The sequence below is a fragment of the Lissotriton helveticus genome, chromosome 7, assembly GCF_964261635.1.
Source record: "Lissotriton helveticus chromosome 7, aLisHel1.1, whole genome shotgun sequence".
Lineage (NCBI taxonomy): Eukaryota > Metazoa > Chordata > Amphibia > Caudata > Salamandridae > Lissotriton > Lissotriton helveticus.
In genome coordinates this window covers 712,164,198-712,179,863 of record NC_136068.1, presented here as the reverse complement: position 1 = coordinate 712,179,863, position 15,666 = coordinate 712,164,198, and the positions used below count along the sequence as shown (strand labels likewise).

The following is a 15,666-nucleotide window of genomic DNA, read 5'->3' as shown; positions in this document are numbered from 1 at the left end:
TTTAAACATAGGATTCCCCAGTTTACAGTGGCTCACTGTTCAACGGTTAAAAACATTACAGACTTCAGTTTCAAATATCACACTCTATGTACGGTCTGCCCACAAGAGACCTATTGTCCACTGTACATGCTAAAATTAAAAACCTATAATAACTCATTTCAACATAAATCTTTAGAGTTCATTCGGTTGTGAAGAAATCAATTTCTGTCCACACTAAAAAACCTGAGCTACAGGAATAAGTCTATGAAATGTCTTTCCTATTTAGCATGTGGTAGCACCAGTGCTAAATAGAGCCAGGGCCAGCTGAGATATGGTTTTGTGAGCCTCTCGAGTCGGACCCAGTTACGGTTAATACTTCAGAGTGTCTCTCAAGCATTCTGCCGACACCATGACACAGGCATCGGCGGCCCCATGGCAGTCCCCTTTCAATTTCCATAACAGAAAGAGCAATGTCATTCTTTCCCCAAGGCGCATTGTAATGAGAAGCGACGAGAACCCTTGCTATGAGCCCTATCATTGCATTTCAGTATGCAGAAAAAAATGCCTCTGTCAGCACCAGGGGCACAACTAGAACTGAACTTCGGGGGAGTGGGGGAGAGGATTTCAAGACACAGTAGTAGGGCTACCACTTCAGGCAATGTGGGTAGAAACATCCTCAGAGCCTGGAAGTGAGCACGCATTGCAGGTGTTAGCACATTATACCCAGACATATTGGTAAATTGCATCTGTGGATGTCTGTATTTTCATTCTTCAGTTCATTCCTGCCAAATCTATTAGCTTTCTCAATAATTTCCACTCAGACATTAAGAACTGCTGGATCTTCGAGAGTTTTCACGGCACCTGTGATGGAGCAAGGTTTTGTATATAAGCAACGTGCTGGATAAATCCTCTCATATAATCATAATAAAGTACAAATAATTGTTGGTTATACTAATTTACACAAATTTTGTACACAACGTAGAAGCAGGGGAAGCCTGCCTATGTGTCTACTAACAAGTAATTGAGTGAGACTAAAATTGGCCGCTAAACAAACGCGGGAAGCAAAGTGCACATGCGCCAATGGCATGATGTCATAACGCTTGGAGGGAAAGCTTTGCTTCTGCGTACTAATGTACAAAATGGTTGGTCCAGAACTCACATGCTAAGCATCTGCTTTGCTCAAAACTAAACTGCGTTTTATACTAAGTGCTAATGCATAAAGAATTATTTTAAGTAAATGGGATTAGAGTAGACATAAGTGGTATACAGTGAAACCATTTTATTTGAGTCTAACATCTTGTCTTTTTGACTTCTGTTAGTACGTAATTGGGCCTATACCGAGAGACGAGGCTCAAACCCACGTGGGTAACGTTCGCAGACTCAGTAAACAGCAAACCTGGAGTCATGATCTCAAGCTTTGGAACATGGTCAAGGTCGATCTTTTCTCTTGGGGGGAAAAGACGGAACATCCTGAAGACTCAATGAACAAATGTATAAATGTAATACAATGTTTTAATTTAATATGAGAAACGGGTGGGAATAAAGCTTGGGAAAGCAAATTAAATGGGCAGGAACATAAGACAATACTCTTTAGAAAAATAATACATTTAGTATGGTGTGACTATCATCTCCCTTGGCTTATCCAATCAGAATACACAAATTATACAAGTTGAAACAATTGGGGGTGGAACATGCCACCAGAAGGTATAATTGAGATAGTTAGCAAATTGAATTAGCCTGATCGCTTCCAGAACGCTGAGAAATAGACATGCTGTCTGATTGCTGATCGATTACCTGAAACAGACTTAGAATTTTCAAATAAAATTTAGGAACAAGAGTGCGGAAGAGGACCGAGGAGGCGAGGGACTAGGAACGAGGTGCAGAAGAATTGTCGAGGAGGGAACTAGTATCGGAGAGGGGTTTGACGCTGGCGTTGAATCCAGAAGAGGTGATCCATTTTGACCCAATCCTGTCCTGAGTGGTTACTTGGTAATCCGTGGGGTTCAAACTCTTGGCCAGAGGAGTCGGATCTCACACCGTCCTAGGTAAATATAAATGTATTGTGTCAATGTGCCTTTTCTCTCTATCCTCTCTTCCTGAGGTACTTGTCACTAAAAGTTTATTAGACTAATTTAGGCAACTGAAATTTATTTTTCCAGAATGATGGAGTTAACACTGTAATTCGTATCTGATTCACTAAAATATTTTCAGATAAAAAATGTAAAACTAGAACTGAGTCTGTGGTTATTCATTGAAATAAATAGGTAAATGCTTTAAGGTCATTAATTACCACTTCTAACTCAACAAAAATGGACACATGAGTAAGGAAGGGCTTAGTAATTAAATAGGTTCAAATTTCTATAGGCAATGGACATTTAGAAAAGCCCTAAATTGATTCCCGGCAGCGTTTCCATCAACTGGATACTGTAAGTGAGTGTGGTTAATGGGCCTAAATGTGCGTGATTTAGAGATACTTGTCCGCAGGTTGGTGTCCCGCTGGATCACCTGCGAGCTTCACATGTCTGCAAGAATGGTTGGTACAGAGCAAGTCTTGTGCATGTCTGACGCACTGAAAGGAAAGCACTGAAGCCTTATTGGCAAGGGGTCTGCTCTTACCAAAAGCAACTAAAGACACATAATAAACAAATACTTCCATGCAACAAGAAGATGGACATGGGGGATTTCACAATACAAACAAGAAAGTACTCCCACAGATATCAAGAAGTAGACTTATACAAGTGAGACGTGTACTGGGATAAAGAATATTACATGGGAATTCTATCTCAATGTTATAAAATGAAGGAGGTACACAAAGAGCTCAAAAGGAAGGCTCATTGACAGAGCAGAGTAAGCGGGATAACTTCACAATGTAAAAACACATATGTGTTTGTATTGTTATAGCACAGACTTATGCGGAGAGATGTACATTATGGGAAGTGATGGAAGCCGAAGCAAGATTCCAAACATCAAGCGAGGGCATACATCTTTGAAATACACACAGTTACACACAATTAAGCCATCATCACAGATTAAGGAATTTGCCCAGAACTGCATAATTTTAGGTCTGCTGCCAAGCTGGATTCAAAATCAGGGTCCCATGTTGACTTAGTCACTATACCTCATCTTCTTCCTTAGCCGATGAAATAAAAACATTAAAAAAGGGTTAAGAGTTGAAAATGCTCCCAAGGTTCACCTTCACCAAAACTTGTGAACCCTTGTATTTTTTTTAATCTTTTCCCATAGGCATTATGCTGTGTTCCCCATGATGTCTAGTGAGTAGACCAAATGTAAATTATTGTGGTATGTAGGTATTATAAGGGGGAGCCACACCTTCATTACGTTGTCTCTCATTTAAGATTCGGTTTTGTCTATGTGCCTATGAACTATGGGTTAAGGTATATACATTTCTTTTTCTCCGAATCAAAGAGGGGTGCCTAAAAATGGCAAAATTTAAATGTGCGTATGATGCACAATAAGTTCATTATGGTAACTAAGGAGGTCAGTCATGTTTAAGAAGGAGCTGACGCTACATAACAATGAGATTACATTGGGTTATGGCGAGCATCCACAGCACAAGATACTGTTGCAGGATTAGATTAAGAGATAAGAGGATAAACTGATGGAAACCTGGGCATAGACCCATGTATGTGGGAAGGTGTGAGCATGCCCGTGAACCTGCTGCCCCCTCTCACTGGGATGCTGTAGCTCCAGCCGATTGGCACAACCTGCACCACCAGCCAGTGAGGAGCTCACGTTTCTCCACCTGAACAGATGCTGATGATCTCTCACAGGAAGATGGAAAGACTAGCTAGCAGTCTAGGTGAGTGCTTCGACCTTTTGCCTGCAGAGGTAACCGTGATTGGATCCTGAGGCTGCTGAAGGAAATGCCTCCTCTTGTATCCTTGATGTTGACCTACTCTCACAGGCTTTGCCTACTGTACTAAAGCCAGGAGAGGTTATAGCGGAAGGACTGACAGCTGGATCATCGGTGAATGACTGCATTGTGCATGATGGAAGAAGCAGAGCAATGGCACGAGTTATATCAATTGACAGCAGTACTCCGTGAAAGCAGCAGGAATGGACGGTATATTATATGTGCAACAGATTCACCCCCGCACAGTGCTTAGTTTATTTTTTTGTTTAAACATAAGCGCTGTTACCGAAAATGGTTTTTTTTTGCACCTGCAACATCCACAACTAGCAGTGCCATCGGTGACAGTCAGACCTCTGGTGAAGACAACAAAAGTAATAGGTGAAATGTGCAGTAAAATTCACCTTATCATAATTACATGCTGCTTGTTCACATGTCACTCACTCTGCCATCTTCGGTTTCACACATTTTCTTGCCTCCTACCACCTCAGTCCCACTCTCCTCTCATTTCTCTTTCCTCTCTTTCATCACTCCTTATTCTCTTATCTATCTCATCTCTCTGGCACTCTTTTTTCACAATTTCATTCCTCCGTCACTTTGCTTTCACTCTCATCATCCCTCCTACCTTCTCCTCCTGACTCTCTGTCAGATGCTCACCACTCCCAGAGATTAGGAGCTGTGACTGGTATCTCAGTCCACCCCGAAGTTCAGTTTTTACATTGCAGGAATGAATACTGAAAGAGATTGATTCTGATTGTGAACTGGCTGAACACAATCTATGAATCAACACAACTCTTTGTGTGTTGGGGTGAGCTCTATGTATACGGTGGATCTGCTCTGTTTCAGTGCAAAAAATAAACTGTCTGCAAAGCAACTCAACATTGGATCTAGATGAGCTCAGCTTAATCTTTACATAAACTCTGCTGTATCTGTGCAGGGGTTCAGCACTATGTATGCAGAGACTCGGATGAAGTGTTAAGGCCAGAGCTGCAGACTTCAAAACTGAGGAACCAGGTTCGAGTTTTGGCAACGGCTCAACATCCCCTCATTCTGGGAAAATCCCTTAATCTGTCGGGAACCGAAAAAAATGAATGTGATCTGGTGTATTGTCACTGGTGCTCCTAAAAACTGCTCCATTTCCTTCAGGTTGAGTTTGTGCTACATAGAACTACAGAAAAACAGGTCAACTCTACATGTGACTGAGTTCCACTCTTCAATAGTATGGGGTCTCTTTATGACAGAGTCCTACTCTCTGTGCATGTGCAGGAACTAATTGCATCTGTTAGGAACTCACTTATGTCTTCTAGGTATTCCGGTGCATCTCTAAAAGTGCAGCCAACTTTAGTATTTGCTTCTTGGAAGCAGGAAAAGGTATATGGAGAGCGTGACTAAAGGAATAAAGAGTTGTATGAAAGTATGAATAGTGGTGAAGCCCAGGTGAATGCCTATTAACTCTGCGCGGGAAACTTCACTCCGCAGGCGGCGTTCCCGGTTCTAGGGACAGCAGAAGTTGAAAATTCCAAAAATGTTATTCCAGCAGCATGGCGCACATGGAGGCTTTGATTTTGTTAGCATTCTAGCTCCTTTCTGAAAGCCTTCAGGCAGTCTCTAAATTTCATCACAGGAGAACTCGTCCCGCACGCACAATGATGCAATCTGCGTGCGTGCGCGCTCCCGCTAGCACCAGGCGATGCCCCGCCTTCCTCTTGATAGAAGTAGAAGTTTGTGTGTGACGCGCGCCAGTGGTACTGTTTACTCAGCTCCCGTTCCAGGGTTAGTGCTGTGAAGCATACTCAAACCACACTCGCTGCATCATGTGCCCCTGCTGGGGTATTTAAAGTAGGCAGCTTTACTATACTTCTTTTGTTAACCGTGTGTCATTTTGGGTACATCTTCACTTTTCCCTTAGTCACTGTTCCGTCCCCTTAAGGCATGTGACATCATCCCGTTATGAGTGAACACGTCGTTCCCTTGCTTCAGGCATGCCAGCCCAGAATGGCTGGGTGTAGAGTCCATAGTGCCCACACCGCCAGTGCTCGCTCCGCTCTGCGCACATTAATACTTATATACCAAGGAAAACTCACGAGACATATTTGTGGGAAAGCACTGTTGCAGGTTTATTTCGTACAACAGGTAGCATAGGTGGGTCATCTTACAGGCGATCCAATGCGGCAGCCCCTCGCTGACCCGCATGCCTAAGGAGCCATCTTGCACGGCGAGTCGATGCTCAGACGGTGCAGTAAATTACCATTTTATTTCGTTACACCCCGCCCCCCCTGTCAGGGCGGAGCGATGAGGCACACCCCCGGTCGGTTCAGGCCCCCCGACCGCCCGAAGGACTAACGGGGCGCCGACGCTTTTCCATGAAACCCCCTTGGCTCCAGGTTCTTGGCTCGGGCACCCTACTGTGCCAGGCAGAGGTATTTAGACTGTATCCTTCTGCCGCAGAGGTACCCCTACTGTCCATCTGCTTCCAGATCGCCCTGTGACTCCGCCTGCAACACAAAACATGACCATTAACAAATTCACAACTTTAGCCCGCCGCTCTGCAGCTGGGTCAGGGTTCAGGGTGGGATCAGCGCAGAGCCTAGGGACCCAGGCGCGGGAAAAGAGGCCGAGCAAAGTTGCTGGGCCTGATTTATACTCAAAGGAACTCCTTTCCCCAGGCGAGCCCTCCCTAATGGCTGTTGGCGAGGAAGGCGGCTCAAAGGGGATGACGCGCTACGAGCTCTACTCACCCGTCGTGTGGGACTAGGGCCCTGTCCCGCCCATGCTCCCCTGCGTGTCGCGCGGCAGCGGCATAGTGCCCACACCGCCAGTGCTCTCTCCGCTCTGCGCACATTAATACTTATATACCAAGGAAAACTCACGAGACATATTTGTGGGAAAGCACTGTTGCAGGTTTATTTCGTACAACAGGTAGCATAGGTGGGTCATCTTACAGGCGATCCAATGCGGCAGCCCCTCGCTGACCCGCATGCCTAAGGAGCCATCTTGCACGGCGAGTCGATGCTCAGACGGTGCAGTAAATTACCATTTTATTTCGTTACACCCCGCCCCCCCTGTCAGGGCGGAGCGATGAGGCACACCCCCGGTCGGTTCAGGCCCCCCGACCGCCCGAAGGACTAACGGGGCGCCGAAGCTGTTCCATGGAACCCCCTCGGCTCCAGGTTCTTGGCTCGGGCACCCTACTGTGCTAGGCAGAGGTATTTAGACTGTATCCTTCTGCCGCAGAGGTACCCCTACTGTCCATCTGCTTCCAGATCGCCCTGTACTCCGCCACAGCTCTGGAGGAGGCTTCCGTCGATGACAGAGCCCCCCACCCACCTAGCTACTTTCGGTCGCTGTTTAGTGCACCTCTATCCAGTACCCTTCACCACACCACTTATTGATATTTCTTAGGTCGGTTCATAGGACACGCCCTTGGTTACATAAGAGCCTAGGGACCTAGGCGCGGGAAAAGAGGCCGAGCAAAGTTGCTGGGCCTGATTTATACTCAAAGGAACTCCTTTCCCCAGGCGAGCCCTCCCTATTGGCTGTTGGCGAGGAGGGCGGCTCAAAGGGGATGACGCGCTACGAGCTCTACTCACCCGTCGTGTGGGACTAGGGCGCTGTCCCGCCCATGCTCCCCTGCGTGTCGCGCGGCAGCGGCATACTCACTCCATCGTGGTCCACTATACATTCGCTCGGGCATGTCTCAAACGTTTGGTCACACCTTCATCCACCTGAGGGGTATTTTGTACTTCAGGGGTGGGTGAGTGGAGCAACTCAGTTTTTATATAACTCCACGGAATTCCACGTAAGGGAACCCCGTAAGCGTTGCCCACCCTTACTGCCTATGGACGATACAGTAGAAGTCAAAATGCACTGCAGACATCGGAAGGAAAAAGTAGACCTGGGCAGAACACCAAAACACAAAGAACAAATATGAACAAAGGGGGCTCCATTTTGGAGCCACTGGCATTTAGACAGGGGCCAGTGGGAGGAAGGAGGTGGTGCTCAATGGCAGTTCCTGCCATTGTGTTTGAAAATTCAAACTTTCAGAAGGAGCCAGAGAGAGGGCAACAACTCCAGTGAAAATGGGACCCCTATAAGGTCAGGTGAATTCCAGATTTGGCTCTAATTAATACACCAGTGGAGCAGTAATGGAGCATCGGTCTGCAGGTGCCTGAATTTTGGGCGCTACAGTAACTGTATTTCAGCTGTCTATAGGTGATTCTTTAGCAATGCCTTGGGGTGATTTAGGAGATGGTCTAGCATCAGACGACCAAGATATGGCCAGGTTACCCAGGTCCATCTTCCAAAGGGTGCCGGAGTATCCAATTTTGGATTGCTCTAGAATGGTTTATGGTCCAACTTACTGGTTGACCCCAGGGGGCTCCCCTGATGTGAGGGAGTGGCTGAGTTCACCATGACAAGTATCAAATAGGGGTTATAGTGGAAATATAGGAGTACTGAATAACATTGTCTTGGGGATGGTGCTTGAAGGGTCAGCTCAGTGGGTAACAATGATTTTGAGAATTTCATTTCAGACAGGCAATTTCAATATCAAGAAATGTGATTTATGTGTATTTAGGAAAACAGATATGACCAGAAAATGTTTAATTCTCAAGAACAAATTTTGTGGCCTCAGGCTACTTCACTGTTTAATTGGGGAACGAGGCTAGTTTAGTGTATTCGCCCAGATGTCAATCACATTGAACCTCGGAGAGTCCCTTGCTTACGTCAATGTGAACTGTTGCCTCTGGAACCAAGCTTGAGCTCTAAAATCCCCTCTTCAAGAAGACATTCCAACAATGGGAGGTATATGGACTGTGTCTCAGCAGACGGTGCATTAGTGCACAGGACTACAGTTGGCAGATGAAAGTTGGAATAGGGTAGTAGAAGGCAGGATGGGTGGGCACCAGCTGCTGCAGCTGAAAGCTTTGTTGGGGAAGTGCCAGGTGCTATCCATGCAGAGTGCCATGCAGATCCACTTGTCAGTCTATTACATGATCAGCTAACATATACCCAGGGCAAGAAACACACACACAGTTCTGTGAGAGGTCAGAACCAGCAGCCCTTGATAGGTCACTGTGCAATATTGCAAACCAAGTTTCTCCCTTCTGTAGTACACATCCTGACCTGCCCAAACTGAGCTCCATAGCAATCATGAGGTAGAGGAGCACAGTGACGGGCTGCTCTCCTCTGCTGTCTTTGCATGAAGTGTTAGAGTAACTGCATGACTGTTAACGTAACTGTGTGACATGACATTATTCTCAAACGATCACCCTAAGGCCAATATTGCCTGCCAGACTCACAGGCATCATCAACGCTTGGGCCATAGGTGGCCTTCCTTCTGGGATAAAACAGGCAGCCAGGAGCATTTCACTCAAGAGAATGGCCACAGAACCATCTTTTAAAAGTCCCGCCCCCGCTGAAGTGCTGGTCCCACCTACCATCAAAACAAAGTAACTACTGCCCAGGCCCATATTTCCCAATATCACTTTGCATTTTCTTACTTTATAGCCAGTATTTGGAATATTTAGAAGTAAAAACACAAGCGCCTCAGAATGCAAGATGCTGTTGGTAAAGAATTATGTACTGCCTGGTGGCCACAGAATCACTACAATACCTCTTTAAAAAAGAAAAAAACATTATCCCATTTTTTTTGCATGTATATAGCGCTTGCTACCCCACGTCAAGCATAGTAAGCCATATATAAATTCAATTACATACAATCAGGGCCACTTGAATTATGCAACAGGAAGGACCAAATTATGCAGCAGGATTGAGTAAATTATGCGGCAAGAAGAGGGAAATTACGCAGTGTAATGTGGCATATTTGGTGGCACTATTACTTCAGTCATTCGTCATTTTTACACTTAGTAAACACTTTCTGGGCATTAATCTCACCTCATTAGGCCCAGTATAACACCCAAAAAAACAGCAGATAGGTGACCAATCAATCTTTGCAAAGGATCTTCCACTGCGCAGTAACATGCGTTGGTGCATATTTTGTAACTTTTGAACTGTTTGAGTTAAAAACATTTTGTGTGTTAAAATCTGCAGTTTATGGAGCAGATGATGGATTATGTGACAGATACGATAAAACTATGGCTATGCCGAAAACTCTGTAGCCACACAAATGCATAATTCCATTAACCCTGCATACAACATAATGTCATTTGTACCTCCTTTGGTTGGAAGGACTCAGGTTAACTGCCAGGTTGGGAATAGGGCAGAGATCGCCTTTCAAGTGCAGATGCTACCTCTATCATCACAGTGTTAATAAGCAATCATTGTCTCAATGAGGAATGTGAAAGCACATGGCAACGCAGAGTGAAAGCCACCACCATGTAGGGGTGTGGAATTCAATAAAATATCTACTTGTCCATGGGGCAGGTTGCTTCATAAATCTACTTGTCCTGTAATAAAATCCACTTGCCCCTTGGTGCCATGTAGTGCAGTGACAAATTATGCCAGCAATCTTATTATAGAAGAGCTCTGATATAGCCTCTCTGATTATGCCAGGGCTCAAACCATAGTAGTGTTTGAATACTTGCAATCCCCTTATGTAGGCACATTTCTGCAGATCTACATCCTGGGCTGATGGCAGTAGTAAGGAATAGTTTCAGGGTTAGAATGCTCTTTTGAGTCCGTGCAAACCTACTAACTTGCATGGTTTAAGGGCCTTCAACAACTTTTCTCTAATTTTTCCCATACTGAGAACTGCTGGAAATTTACTCATGACAATGGCACACGTAAACCTTCTTCAAGAGTTGGGGAAAAAAGTGGTTCGAGAGAAAGTGAACTTGCAAACACTCAGATTTTAGTATGAGCAAATCTACACATGCATATTTGGTCATGCTAAAATGCAGTTCACAAATATTTTGTTGGAGTACTACTTCTTGTTCTACTTCTGTAAATTCTTGGGAATTCACGAAAGCCGTGTAGCTGCACATAGTGCAAGAACATATACCATGGGGGCACTTTTGAGCCTTTCTTTATTAATTGGGCCCCTAATTTGATATGGTGTTGACCGTGACCTTTTGTGCTTATTAAAATTCTGTCCCTCTCTGTATCGGCTGGCTTCACCATGAGTGACAGCATTCCGCTCTTTCACAAGGAACACATGTGCACACAAAGTAGTATTGTTCAGTGCAAGTAACTACTGTGGCAGTTTGTGCTTTTTGAGATAAAAAAAACCAATTTTTGCTTTTGCCAATGTTTGTTATAATGGTGAGGGCCCGGCAGCTCACACACCAATAAGGTTTTACAACAACAATGACAAATCAAGTCACAAATTGACACAACTAAAAAGTTGACCACCAATTTCAGACCAACGGGCTTTGCCAATGCTTGTTTATTTTAGTTTCCCATAATCTTATTGAAACTAGTTACACTGATTTTCCATTATGAATATTTTTAGGAAATACTAGCATGCATCAACACGTTACTAATTGATGCTGCAAAGAAATGGTACATGAAATTCGACAGTAGTTTAGCAAAATACTGTTTTCATGCTTTCATTTTTTATGAACTATTTTTTTAAAGCAAAGAATCATCAATCTTGCTTTTAAGTTTTTTAAGTCAGAGAGCATTCTGGGAGCATTATACATAGCCTCATATTGCAAAACTTTGAAAACGTGTGTACACATCTTTATACTGGAACCACTGTCAGCAGTGCAGTTGGAGCTTACATTTACTTAAAGCTGCTCACCCTCATAATAAAGACTTTCAATTAATAAACCATAAATACAAGTTTGAGAATGGGACATGCGGACAGAATAATGTACTGCAAGCAATATTTTGTTCATAATGGTCCGTCAACAACACACTGCAATATGTATATGATGGATATGCAATGCGATTCCTGTGCAATGTTATCAATAAAAACAAGATTAAAAAAAATACAAGTTTGAACAGCATTAACATATTACCTTAACTGTGGTACTGCAAACTTGCAGCCAAGGGTGTGTGCTGCAGAGGGTTGGGCCTACTAGTCCCAAGGACAAAATATACATGAAAACGTGTTGCCCTTGACCCCAAACAATATGTCCTGGGCGTTGGGCTATAAGAACTCCACATCCCTGACCATGGGGTCTATAAACTAGCATTTTATGAATTACTGGTGACCTCCACCCCCACTTTGAAGGCCCTTTCCAGCAGGAGGAAAAGCTGAACGTGTGTTTCTTTAAAAACAGAAAATATTTTCGTCGACACATGCTTCCCTAAGCAGTGCCCTTCCATAGGCTTTCCCTGAAACAAGCCCCCACGAAGCTGCAGCTGCAGCCCCGGTTACAGCATTCAACAGGGGTGGGGGGAATCGGAAGGGGGTTGAAGCCTTTCAGCCCAATGGGCATAGCACACCTGGTCAGCACTAGGCCTGGCCATGATTGTGGAGCAGAGTTTATTCCTCACTTGCGCTCGCCAATGTTAAGTTGGCGAGTGAGGAAAATCTTACTTCATAACACCTCCTGGTGAGGTTTCTCAATGCAGGTGGTCGCGGATGGTTGCAACCGCTTGCATTGAGAAACCTTCCATTCGCGTTGAGGAAGCAGCCGCACAAGTAGAACATCTACTCGAGCGGCAGAAAGAAGGAGCGCCCTCTTGCACTGCGCGTGGTGCAGTTTGTGCTGATTTTACAGCACAGGACAAACACCTGGCGCTAAAAAATCAGCGCAAAGGGCTTGACGCACTGCACTCCACCACTTGTGGAACTCCGCGTAGAGCGGCAGAGTTTTTGGCTCACTTTGCGGAGTTCTGTGCAGAGAAACTCCGCTAACTCTGCCCAAGCTTAATCAGCACTATCTCCCTCTGCTCCTCAGTACTCTTAGTAATAAAATTCAAATTTGTTCCATATCGGGGTGCCATAATATGTCTTGCCTGTGGCCCTTAAAACCCTTAGGATGACACTGCTAACATGTATGTATGTACTAATTATAGAGTGAGAACCTAGCAATGAAGCAACGGAACACTGTACATTAGGTGAGGGGTTGGGAGAACATCTACCAGAACCAAGGCCGGAATTCGAACCTGGTCCTCAAGTTGAAATGGCAGCCTCAAATTACGGACAGGCATATCCTCTCCACTATGGGAAGTAAAGCATTATCCTGTTTTCATAGTTTTCAAAATTGCTTGGCATGAGTTCAATACAGTAAAAATTGGAAGAAGATATAAAGGCTTATAACAGAAAATGGAAATAAGTTGGAACTAGTTGCAAGAAGGAGCAGTGGCACTAGATGATACAAACCATTTCAAGTGAAGAGATAATGCCACCAGAAGCATGAAGTAAACGTTTGTTCTGGTCCAAAGAAGTACACAGAGGGTCTGCCAGAGGGCCCTATTAATAGTGCAAAATTCCCAATATGAGAACAAACAGAAAGCACTAACAACGGGTGCAGCATAAATAAAAGGTTGAAATATGAGCAAAGCTCCATAAAACAAGCATTGGCAAAGCCAATATGTTTTAACTATATAACAGCTCCTGGCTTTGGCAATATGTTTTTATATTTGTTTTTGCCATGTTGTACACCAGTGTGGCTGCTGTTCAGCTTGGCTAAAAGTTAGTGTCCTACCGTGGAGTGGGGGAAATGGCAGGGAGTAGAGTGTCGCAGACTGGACTTGTTGGAGTAGAGTGTCGTAGAGTGTAGAAGTATCATATAGTTGAGTAGATTTCTGTGATTCAGTGGAAGAGAGAGTTGTAGAGTCCAGTTTCATAGATTGCAGTGTTGTAGAGTAGAGTGGAGTGGAGTAGAGTGGAGTAGAGTGGGTTGTAGTGGATTGAGGTAGTGGGGTGGATTGGATTGGAGTGGGTGGGCTGGATGGGGTGGATTGGATTGAGGTGGGGTGGACTGAAATAGGGGGAGGTGGATTGGAGTTGGGTGCATTGAAGTGGGGTGGATTAGATTGGTTTGAGGTAGATTGGACTGGGGTGGGGTAGATTAGAGGAGAGAGGTTTGGAGTTGGGTGAATCAGAGTGGAGTTGAGGGGTGTGGGTTGGACTGGAGGGTGGTTGATTGGATTGGAGTGGATGGACTGCAGTGGGGTGGATTGGACTGGAGGGGATGGATTAGAGTGCAGTGGGCTGGATGGATTGGATTGAGTGGGGTGGACTGAACTGGGGCGGGGTGAATTGGGGTGGACTGGATGAGGTAGATTAAACTAGAGTGGGATGTACTGAAATGTGGTGGAGTGGATTGGGGAGGGGTGGATTGGATGGGGTGAGTGAGTGATTATGAGTGGGGGGATAGCAGTGGAGTGAGGCAGATGGGATTGAGTGGGGAGAATTGGATTGGATGAACGGGTTTGGGGTGAGGCAGATTGGATTGAGATGGATTGCATTGGGGTGGGGGCTTGCAGGGGGGTATATTTGATTGGACTGGGTGGGTTGGATTGGGGTGAGGTTGATTGGATTGGGGTGAGGTGGATTGGTTGAGGTGAAGTGGATTGGATTGTGGTGGGGTCAATTGTAGTGGAGAATATTGGATTGCAGTGGAGTAGATTGGATTGAGTGGGGTGGATTGGATAGAGTGGGGTGGATTGGATAGAGTGGGGTGGATTGGATTGGGTGGATTGGATAGAGTGGGGTGGATTGGATTGGGTGGATTGGATAGAGTGGGGTGGATTGGATTGCGTGAGCTGGATTCGGTGGGGGTGAGCTGGATTGGGGTGGTGGTGTGAACTGGATTGAGGCAGACTGGGTTGGTGGGGAGTGGATTTGGCTGGATTGTGGTGAGTTGGAGTGGATTGGGGTGAGGTGGATTGGACTGGAGTGGGGTGGGGTGGATTGGAGTGGAGTGGGGTGGGGTGGATTGGAGTGGATTGGATTGGAGTGGGGCGGATTGTTTTGGAGTTGTGTAGGGCAGACTGGAATGGAGTGGGCAGATTGGAGTGGTTTGGATTGGGCCAGATTGAATTGGGACTGATGAAAATGGGGCTTATTGGTTTATATTGGAGTGGGGTAGAGTGGAGTGGGGTAGAGTGGAGTGGGGTAGATTGGAGTGGGGTAGATTGGAGTGGGGCAGATTGTTTTGGATCGGAGCGGGAAGATTGTTTTGGATTGGAGTGGGGCATATTGCTTTAGATTGGAGAGGGTCAGATTGGAGTGGGTCAGATTGTTTTGGAATGGGGCAGAATGGAGTGCAGAAGAATGGAGTGGGGCAGATTGTTTTGGATTGTAGTGGGGCCAATTGGAGTGGGGCAGCGTGGAGTGGCGCAGAGTGGAGTGCGGCAGTCTGGAGTGGTGTGGGTTGGGAGGTTGGAATGGAGTGTGGCGAGTGGTTTGGATTGGGGTGCCGTGGATTGGTCTGGGGAAGGGTGGATTGGATTAAGTGGGGCAGATTTGTGTGGGGTGGGGTGCAGTGGAGTGGGTCAGATTGCACTGTATGATTATGTGTTAAAGCATCAATTCAGCAATGACACATAAGAAACAAAGTCTCTTTGCAATGCGATACTCTATCTTTTGAGAACAGCGCTCAAGAGCAAAAACAGATGAAAACATAAGTGCAAAGTGAGAAAAGAAGAAGACTTGGCAAAATAAAAGAAAGTTAACTATAGGAAATAAATCTTTGCAATTTTGTTGGTACTGCTTGGCATGTTTTTGCCAGTCACACCTTCTGTTTGTAGGACACTAAAAGTAAAAAAAAAAAAGCTAAATATTACCTAAATCACGACGCGGACAGGCACTGATTAAGTTGAATCAATCAGTACTTGGTCCCTACTCCACAGCATGGAACGGAAATGATGTTAGACTTCCCTTGACAAATTACGCTGCTGTAAAGAAGAGTGCCACGCAAGCCAACAACTGGTAAGCAGCCCGTGGGCTCAAAGTC

The 15,666-nt window shown here is 45.3% G+C and overlaps 1 protein-coding gene across 2 annotated transcripts in view; it reads right to left on the bottom strand.

Annotated features, from left to right (window-relative positions):
* SFXN1 (sideroflexin 1) overlaps window positions 1-15,666 on the bottom strand; it is a 219,478-nt gene that overhangs the window by 126,335 nt on the left and 77,477 nt on the right. The window lies entirely within an intron of this gene.